The sequence below is a fragment of the Crotalus tigris genome, unplaced genomic scaffold, assembly GCF_016545835.1.
Source record: "Crotalus tigris isolate CLP2741 ecotype Arizona unplaced genomic scaffold, ASM1654583v1 scf7180000019813.360662, whole genome shotgun sequence".
In the NCBI taxonomy this organism is placed as follows: domain Eukaryota; kingdom Metazoa; phylum Chordata; class Lepidosauria; order Squamata; family Viperidae; genus Crotalus; species Crotalus tigris.
Genome location: NW_024097723.1, coordinates 206,765 through 217,500, shown reverse-complemented (window position 1 = coordinate 217,500; position 10,736 = coordinate 206,765). Strand labels below are relative to the sequence as shown.

At 38.7% G+C, this 10,736-nt stretch overlaps 1 protein-coding gene across 3 annotated transcripts in view; it reads right to left on the bottom strand.

Moving 5' to 3' along the window:
* MAPK9 (mitogen-activated protein kinase 9) overlaps positions 1 to 10,361 on the bottom strand; it is a 49,797-nt gene extending 39,436 nt beyond the window's left edge. For 2 of the 3 annotated variants that reach the window (XM_039364577.1, XM_039364580.1), the window contains exon 1: positions 10,218 to 10,361. The gene's annotated coding sequence lies outside the window, so the exon portion shown is untranslated. Of the gene's footprint in view, positions 1 to 8,959; positions 9,034 to 10,217 lie in introns of all 3 variants that reach the window. The other variant, XM_039364578.1, reaches the window with a different exon arrangement.
* Positions 10,362 to 10,736: the final 375 nt, after the last annotated feature.

Genomic DNA, 10,736 nt, shown 5'->3' with positions numbered 1-10,736 from the left:
AGAAAGTGTTCTAAGTGTATTCTAAAGATGGTTCACATAGATGTCCTGGAAATTTAGATATTAAAGACGGAATATAAGCAAATCTGATACTCCTGTGGAATTTAAATGTTTTTGATCTCCTTGTCACCACAGGGGCAGCTCTGCTCAGTTAATGGAATTTTGGAATATCTGCCTCACAGCAGTATGGATGGTAAAATGTTATTTTTGCATTGAAAAAAAATGCTATCCTCAGCTTGGGGAAAGTTAGATTTTGCTGGTTCCTAAATGCCCTCATTTATCCAATTTCTGCCATGTTGGCAGCCTATTAAGTTCAGCCTGAAATCCTTATTCCTGATCACTAAATTAGAAAAAGAGAGAGATGCTGTGAAGAATACCGGTTACTGCCATCTCATTCAGATAAAGATACAGTATCCTGTGCCTGAACCCTTTGTCTCCAAATGGAATAGACACAATTACTAAAACAAACTATCTCTTCCTGAACTGTTCCCCTACTACACACATGCAGTACCGCATTTCCTTAAAAAATGCTAACTATTGCTTAAGAAGTTCAGCTCTGTGCCTTAATTAGTTGATTAGACACCTTAGTTTTCTGATGCTGCTGCTTGAAACTGACTAGACTTTAATCAGCTTCACATTGAAGGCTTTTCTTGTCAGGTACATAAAATTTGCTCTTATGCATTGGTTGGAAAATTATTTATTTTTTTACTACCATTTATTATCATCATATTTTTGAATGGTCCCTAACCAAGATAGTGGATGCAGTGCAAATTACTCACATACAAAAGTATACAAACATTCATATCTCCAACAAACATACCTCCTTATTCAATACTGAACTATGTAATATGTATTTATTCCATTGCATCACATACTTTATTTCCATCATTCAACTATCTTATTGCATTCAACAACCAAACTTCAAATCGCATTCACATTACATACCTGAAGCCAATTATCATACTTTTCCTATATCAACAATCATACAACAAACTTTTTATAACTATACATTTTTCAGTGAATATTATGTTATATGCGCCCTTTTTAGGAACAATAAGAACAAAAATGCAAGGCCACGTTATTAACAATTGGCTACCTCTAATGCAGAGAATATTAACCTTGATATTAACAGTCTATATTCTTGTATTCGTAATCAAATCACTATTTTAATCTTATTTTTATTAAAATTAGAAAGAGATGTTGAACTTAGTTGTAGCTCTAGGCTTAATTGTTTAATTTTCATATTAAAGATAGTTCTCAACTTATGACTAGTCATTTAATGACTTATGAAAATTTTAAAAAGCTACTTATGATGCATTCTCGAAGTTATGCTGTTCCTCAATTACGTGGTCACATTTCAGGCACTAGACAACTAGTTCACATTTAAAACCGGTTGCAATGTCCCATGGTTATGTGACCATGATTTGCAAGGGTTTTTTTGTGGGTTTCTGGCAAAAAACACCCAATTTGCTTAACAATACGATGTCCATGGTGCCTTGATGCATGACCACAATAAGTTAGAACCAAAATTCCAGCCCCAATTGTAGTTGTAAGTTGAGGATTACCTATTGTTATTATATTTTAAGATGTTCATGCCTTAATATTTTAAGACCTGTGATTACAATAACATTCACTCATTCATTCAATGATCTTCTAAAGAGCAAAACTCTGGTCTCCACATCTTCTCCCCAGCAGAAAATAAAATTGCACTTCTCAAATTTTGTTCATTGTCATCTCTAATAGACTTTCAAGTATGCCTTTGCCTATACAACGGGTTGGCAACCCACGGCTCTGGAGCTGCATGTGGCTCTTTGAGCCTTCTCCTGCAGCTCCCAGTTTCCTCCACCATTTGCAGAGAGACAGAGACAGAGAGAGGCTCTTGAGCTTCCCCTCCCTCCCTCCCTCCCTCCCTCTCTCTCTCTCTCTCTCTCTCTCTCTCTCTCTCTCTCTGTGTGTGTGTGTGTGTGTGTGTGTGTGTGTGTGTGTGTGTGTGAAAAAGAGAGTGGCCTCACGCTGCTCTCGGACAAGCTGACAAGTGCAAGTTTTGCAGCTCCCAATGTTTTCTTTTCTCTGGGAAATGGGTCCAAGTGGCTCTTTGAGTGTTTAAGGTTGCCGACCCCTGGTCTATACATTTAACAAGCTAATGCTTCTGTAGTTTTGGCATTAATGCTTGTCATCAATTATGGCATTCTTCTGTTAGAACAAACACAATTGTCACACATATATTAAACAAGTCATATAGCCACTCCATAAAAACACCAATATTTTAACATTTTCCAATTGCTGCACCAATTATTTGGCTCGCTACCCTTTTCAATATTATTTCAGCATTTATGACTTCCCTTCCACCAATTTTTATTTGGACACTAGCATTTGTTTCAATTTTATTCTTCAATATATCCTTTCATTCCCATATAAATCTCTAAAAGCATCCTTCCAACATTCTCTCATTGAGTTGTCTCTCAAATGATTTCATCATTTTCATTCTCTGCTAGAAGCTTCTTGTTTAGCCCATTTCATCAAAATCACTCTGTATTTTCTGTTTCTTTTAAACATTTCTGATCTTGTTTGATTGTATTCTTTGCAACTATAATTTCCATTATATTGACATTATACAGTACATATTAATTTTCTTTTCCTACAGCCATTCTATTTTGGTTCTACTGTACCTTTAAACTTTTTTTTCCTTTTCTCTGAATCAATATACCGCAAGTGCAACCAAACCATGTGTTTTTCTATGCAAGGATCTCTATTCTAAATACTATCTTGAAAGCCAATGTACTGTTGCTCATATTCCAAAAATGAAGTACAATGAACTGATATATTCTGAATGCAATAATCCAGCTTAATTAATTTTGTTTAATTAATTTAGAATACAAAAAACACATATTTTAATATTCCATTGAAGATGTTTTCATATTTTAAATACTGTAGTAGATGCATAGAAACATAGCATAATCATTTGCTTTTGGTACATTTGTAGTCCTTATATAGGTAGTCCTTGACTTGCAGCCATTCATTTAGTGACCAAAGTTATAACTCCATTGAAAAAGTGACCTATGACTGGTCTTCACACTCAATTGTTGCAGCATCCCCATAGTCACATGATCAAAATTAAGGCATTTGGCAATTGGCATGTATTAATAATGATTTCAGTGCTCCAGAGTTATGTGATCACCATTTGTGACCTTCCTAGCTAGCCTTGGGCAAGCAAAGTCAACGGGTGAAGCCAGAATTGCTTAATGACCATGTGATTTACTTAACTGCAGTGACTCACTTAAGAACCATGGCAAAAAAAGTTGTAAAATGGAGCATGACTCATTTAACAACTGCCTTGCTTAAAATTTGCACTCAATTGTGGTCATACATTGAAGACCATATATATTACAACCAAGGCCAATTTATAAATCATACTTACCTGAAATACTAGAAGGGATTTTCTTTCTGTGTGATCATATCTATACTTCAAAGCAAATTTTACTGAACTTAGTGTCGTTTAGTTCTGAGTGATTTTTTCCCCCAAAATTTGTATTGTGTTTTATAAGATTGGGGATAGAATAGGATCGGGATAAAGATTAAGGTTTAGAGTAGGATTGGGATCAGGATTGGTGTTGGTGTTGGGAGGGGGTTGGGGTCAACATTGGGGTTATCCCCCAATATCATTTTCAATCTTTAGCAAACAGACTATTGTCTGGGTACATATGTTCAGTTAACAATAGTTGATATAGAAATAAGTAACTGTAGTAAGTGTAATAAACAATAATCATAAACAGTATGAATTAGTTAATGCATCTCATTCTTTTTACTAATATATATTCAAAATATTATATCACATTCATTTCTCCCTAGTTCGTTTTCCTAACCATTGGTAAAAATTATCCCATGTTCTAAAGTAAACTGAATCTTCTTTCTCTTTAATCTCTAAACTCAATCTATCCATTTTTGCACATTCTAAGATTTTCTTAATTAAAATCTCTTCAGTTGATAAGTTCTGAGTGATTTTTTATAGGTTTGAAGTGTGATAGATTTGTTCCCAGAAAAGCATACATTTGAAGTTCCAGAATATATATCAGCTGCTTATAACACTATTATGAAGTTTTATTGGAAAATATATTGAGTTTGAATTTAATTTGTAACCTCACTTAAGCTATGCATTCATTGCATAGCCTTGAACAAATGAAATTTCTCAGAACAATGTTGACATTGCATAAATATTAGATTCAGTGACTAAGAACAGAAGAAAAAACTATAATAAACTTTAAAAGTAGCAAGTAACATACTAATGGCCCATTTTATAAGATCATAGAAGATAAGGATGCTTCAGGTCTCTACCCTGATACAACAATGCCTAATTGGACCTTCTCTGTTGCTATGCCTGACCTTTGAAATAATGATGATCTTCTTAGCTTTCTATAGAGCCTGTAAAGATCTGGCTTTTCCCCTCCGATGAATTTGTACTGTGACATGAACATGAGGGTTTTTTTTTCATTTTTGTTGTTCTTTTCTGATATTTAGAATATCAGAGTCACCAACTATGACAGCTTAAATGACTCAAATAAATAAAAAATAGAAGATAAAAATCTGTTACATAAATAATCCTACTTCCAACTGAACTATTTAACATATCAATATTCTATACTATTTAAAAGACAGCTATGAATTTCACACAAGAGTGACTGCAAATATTGCCAGGCAGAACAATAGATATGCTATTGCATTAAACAATTACTACAGCTTCAATGGTTAATTTCTATCCTTTTTCTATTGATAAGTATTTTAAATAACACTTCATGGACGCAAAAGTGAGATGGAATACTGGCTACACAAAAGAAAGGTTGGGCAGAAGTTTCTTGAAAGTTAAAATCAATGAATTTCCTAAATGAACATATGGAGGAATCTGTTACTGAATAGTGAGATTTATCTCATAAATAATAAATATTACATTATTAATGAACTAACATTTAATACAAAACAGCACTTCAATACAAAGTAGATTAATATATTTTTGATCTAAGAATATTGAAAAAGATGCCAGTGTTCTTTTGTTTTTATTATATTTTGTGGGGTTGTGTGTGTTTATATGAATGGAAAGCCCTTGTACATAACTGGAAGCATGGAAGTATATCAGCTTACATTGCTTTTTCACATTTTTAAAAATAGTACTCTGGAGGAATAAAAATAATTGTGATCTGTCCGTACTGCACACCAAAAGACTTTCAGTGTGTGTGTGTGTGTGTGTGTGTGTGTGTGTGTGTGTGTGTGTGTGTGTATATATATATATATATATATATATATATATATATATATATATATATGTTTTCTGAGGTTTTTGCAGGTGTTTGTATGTAGGTCTTTGGTTACTGATTGTTCATACCCCCACTGGCAGTTCATACCCCCACTGGCAGTTAAAAGGAGGAAACAGCTACAACCACACATTGCTCCTAGAAGCACGAAGCCGAAAGCACCAGCCTGAAGATGACAAATGAGACTTCGTCGAAACGTCGCCAAGACACTTCCAATTTTATGTGGGAGAAAACCCGAATAACCAAAGACCTACCTACCTACCTACCTACCTACCTACCTACCTACCTACATACATATATATATATACATATATTATATCCCCTATGTTTTATACTACTCTTGTTTTTCAAAATTACTTATTTGATTTGCTATTTCATTCTGAAAGGGCTCTTTATAAAACAGGAAAATAAAAGCTCTCCTCTGTGCCAAACTAGAGAGTACACTGAATACACAGGTATTTGAAAAGGCTATTTAATACTGCCCCTTTTATTAGAAAGGAAACCCTGTGGTGAGAAGAGGTAATCGAACAATAATTAGCAATTGTTCCTCCTTTTCTTTGTCTCACAGCTGATGCTGAAAGAACACAAAAAAGCAGGAAGTTTCCAGCTCCTCCCCTCATCATAACACTTTGCTACTGAAAATGAAAAAGTAGTGTGGAAACAAGAGAGGGCAGCACCAGCTTTTATTTGTTCTTTCTTCCTTGGCCTCTATGGGTACTGCAGGGAGAAAAGATTTCGCTCAGGAATCTGCTTAGTGAGAAAAGAACGAAAAACTCTGGCCATGGTCACCCTCTGAGCTAAGCAACAGAGAGGGTTTTGGATATGCCTTATACTGAGTCAGAGTATTGGTCCAATTAATTCCAATAGTAAGTACATCAACTGAGAGCAATTTTTAGTGATTTAGAGGAGTGCTTTTCATCTTACCTGACTGAAAATATTCCAATGTCGTCCATGTAGTCAACCATTAAACTACAGTACTATCTCCTCCCCACTGCATCCAACTCAGTATAATTGAGCATTGCAGCCTACGTTGCTTGCCTCCCATGATGCTCCCGGATGTTTCTTCAATATCAGAAATTCCAAACCAGTATCAGAAAATGTAGCCAGCTAGCAACGGGTCAGGCTGCTGCTGAGCCTGGATTAAACCCATTGCAAGACGTGCATGGTTCTTCACCTGCTAATTGCCCTTCCCATCCAGGTAGGGAAGACAAACCTCACTGGCTGGTTTTGGTGTGGACCGGTCACCTGCCTTTTCCTTTTAGGAATTGCTGCTACCCCTTTCTTTTGATTTCCCAGAGATTTGTACACACCTTTGACTTTACTTCCCCCTCCCAATTCTCTTCTATGACATTGACGCAGACACTTTTTTTTTTCTTATGGTATCATCATAGCTCTGAGGATACAGTTCAGTTAGCTTTCGCTTATGACCGTAACTGGGACCAGCAACTTCCTTGCCAAGTAAAGTGGTCATTATGTGAGATATTACATGACTGACTTGTGATTTTAATGCTGGCTTCTCCACCGACTCTGCTTGTAATCGTAAATGCTCACCAGATTGTGAAGCACCCAAATCTTGATCACAGGACCATGGGGATGCTGCAGCGGTTGTAAACATGAGTTTATAAAATTCATAAAGTTACTTTTTCAGCCCTATAATTTTGAATTGTCACCAAACAAAGCAGTCATTAAACGAGGACTACTTGTAATCAAAGCAATAGAGACGTTGGTTTTCTTTCATTCCTATCTTCCTCAGTAAGTTAATAGAAACTCTGTAGCAGGAAACAACTCATGGTTCAGCTTCACAAAATTAAAGCAGCCCTTTCCTTAGTTACAACTTAAAGGGGAGATGAAGAGAGGGAAAAATAAAATACCTAAATACAATAACAACAACAAAAAAGGAAACTGCAGTTCTGTGGACTGGAATGCGAAAGCTAGGAATATGTTTTACCCAGCATGGGAACAAAGAGGAAGAGGGTCCATAGAAGATCTAAATATTGGTGTATAAGGTTGTGTCAAATATATGTTGGAAATGTAATCAATGTGAAGGTACTTTTTTTACCATCTTTGGTGGACATGTAAGACAGCTATGCAAATATAGGGTTCAGATATGTACTTTAATTCAGAGAATTCTTACAATAAATGTACAATTGAAACCAGAGGGGGTTTGATAAATAGAAAAAAACCATGGGATTTTGTTTTATATATAACAACAGCAGCAAGACTTTTGCATGCAGAGCGATGGAAGGATTTACAAATTCCTACAACAGAAGAATGAATGATAAGGTTAATGGAGTTGGCAGAGTGGGCAAAACTGATTGCTTTGATTAAAAAAATAATTAGTTGTGTCTACTTGAAAACCTCTTTTGGACTTTTTGCTTGAAACTGAAAGAAATAACTGTAAGATGTAAAGGAGGAGGGTCAATTTAAAAAAAAAAAGAGCTTTGGATAGGAAGATACATTATGGGACTTCCACCTTTTACTTTAAGGAGACCAAGAGAGAGAGAAGCAACTACACTCACATTATTAACATAAATACTACTCTGACCCTCAAATAAGATTAGGTGCAACCAAGTGAATCCTTCATAAAATCCGGACTGCTCTTGGAATAAGATATAATAAATACATTCTTTTTGTTGCATTGGCCAAGTCACAGAATGCAAAGCAGCATATTATACAAAGAAGAAAACCTGAAGGATTGTATAGAAGTATTGACTACAGCTTTCTTTATCACGTTTCTCCTGTATAGCATAGCTGAAGGAATGAATGTTAAGAAAAGCATGTTAATTACAGGAAAGAAATACCTTATCCTACCAATCCCTCTTGTTCATGTTTTCTGGGCCCTGTTCCTTCAGATAATAGCAATAGCAGTATATTTTGTTCTCTCTCTCACCATTCCTCCTATTAACTGATGAAGCAACAGGATTGTGGCAGGAGCATAATTCTCTACCATGTAAATCTGGACGCCTACCACTTCTGGATAGCAAAATGGTACAGCTACAGCTCAGAAAACTGAATTTTCTTGGAGGGCAAGTAATTTGTCGTCAGAGGCATGTAATCTACCAATTTCCTGAGATTTTTCTGGACATGAAAAGCTATGTAAATCATGGCTGCTGCTGTGTAATTTCTTGCTTGCCAGCTTAGCCTCACTTTTTGGGCAATATATGCAATGTTTAAAAGGGACACTGAGTGAGTCAACCAAAAAAATAAGGTAACTGTCCAGTTTCTTCATCTTACTATACAGAACAAAGAAGAGCAAACAAATAAGAGAGGGGTTATCGAGAGAAGAGTTTATCTGGAGAGGAACGATCAACCTAACTCGCTCCTTAACCTTCTTTTCTTTGGTGATATGGACCTCTGAAGCGATTCAGTGTAATCTTCCCAACACCATTCAAAATGATAGTACATCTGAATATATAGATAGCAACTGACACCATCCTTCTGAGATGTCCCTGTATGCCTAGATGTCTAGGTAAAGAGAGCAATGACAACTGCTCTTGCTTTCTCAATGGGCAGCACTGAGGCCAGCCCCTCCTTTTCCTGTTATAACCAAAGCTGCACCTTTAAAAGTCAGGAACAGGAGTTACTGCTGCTTGTGCTTATCTATTTCTTAACTCTTAGAAGCAACAAAATATTTGGAAAAACTCAAAAAGAAATCTCACCTTGGAGAGAGAGGACACTATGGGGAGGATTTCCTGCCAAGAGGTCCCTCATCACCCCTGTTAGTTTCTATTCTCTATCAAACATAAAAAAGAAAAGAAGATAAGATTCTATTCACTCTCCTCTATGATTGGTTCAAAGTAGAAGAGATGATGACTGAAATATGTTTGACCTCTCATGTAGTTCAGTTATCAGTTTATATTTTTCTCTATAGCAGTGGTTCTCAACCTGTGGGTCGGGACCCCATTTGGGGTCGAATGACCATTTCATGGGGGTCGCCAAACCATGCTGTCCACCATTTTTTTCCCTTTTCCCTAGCTGTCCTACTCCCTCTTATTGGTGGCCACACCCACTTGGGGGTCACCAAATATGGGGAACTGTATTATGGGGTCACAGCATTAGAAAGGTTGAGAACCACTGCTCTATAGGGACTGTTGGCAGAATAGAAACATGTGAATTCAAAAGCATGGTTTCTTGATATGATATGGACAAAACTATCCCCAACTGAAGACTTGGAAATTATTTACTTCGGTTTGCCTTCCCCGCATAAGACCCTGCTGAAACAGGTTAAAAAAAATGGGTGGAACTTTCCTTTTTGCCCTCAAGATTTTGAAATCATTTGCCCCTAAAAGTTGTTCAACCCACCCACCCACCCACCCGTAATGTCTCGCTCTACCCTCCGATCAATCACTCCAGTTGCCAGATAAGAGCACCAGCAGCCACCAACACCACCTCGAACGGGCTGCCAATAGTGAAAGGACACAGCGCCAAGGGAGAGGCAGTGATGTCGACCGAACCGGGCGTAACATATGCCGTTCGTACCGAGTCAGAGCTCAGGTCCAGCCAGCCCGACGATGCCTGACGACAACCGACCGGGGAGGGGGCGCCGGACTGGGCTCGGTCCCCACGGACTGAGACGGGGTTTGCTTCACGCGCAACGGGCTCTGCGCAAGGGTGACCGAGGGCCCCCTTTTCCAGGCACCAGAGCGCAGAAGAGGCGCGCCGCGGCAACAGGGCGGGGGGAGTGCCAAGACAGGAAGCTGCCTGGAGCCCCAAGCGGAGCCTCTGCGGTACCCGCGCCCAGCCAGGAGGCCGAAGAGGCGACGCGATGCCGGGGAAACTTTCCAGGCAAATCGCCGGGTGGGGGAGGGGGGCTAAAGCCCTAGAGGGGCGCTGCTCCTGCCGCTGTCATCGCCAAGCCCCTCGGCCGCCCCGCCTGCCCGTCCCGCAGAGAGCCTCACCCCTCCACTCCCGCCTCACCTTCTCTGGTGCCCCCGGGCGAGCCGCTTCGCGTCTTTATCGAGCTCTCATACACTCTCGAGCCGCAATGGCCTCCCTCAGCGCCTCACAGGCCGCACCAGAACCAGGCAAGCTGATGAGCACCCGTGCCACCCAATCACCGCAGAGGTTTGGCAGGTGTCTACCAACCAGCTTTCGGAGGCGAGTCCGAAGACCACTATATAAAGTAGGCGCGACAGGCGCCTTCCTCTTAAGAGGCTGGGGTGGGGGGCCTGTTCTGGGGCCAAAGCGATCTGCGTCTGGGAGGCTGAAATGCCACACGACTTGTGCGTGACTTTGGCTAAGACGAGTTTTCCGATTCGGTGCTCAGTTTGAAAATACATCATGACTAATGTCTGCTCCCCGGTAACCGTCCACTTTTCGCAACAGCAGAAATGGTACATATCAACATAAGACTACAAGAAAAAAATCTGTATTTAGTGCACTAATTTAATTATAGCATGAGGTAGGGTAAAGGCATGTACGATGGGCAGAAATAGG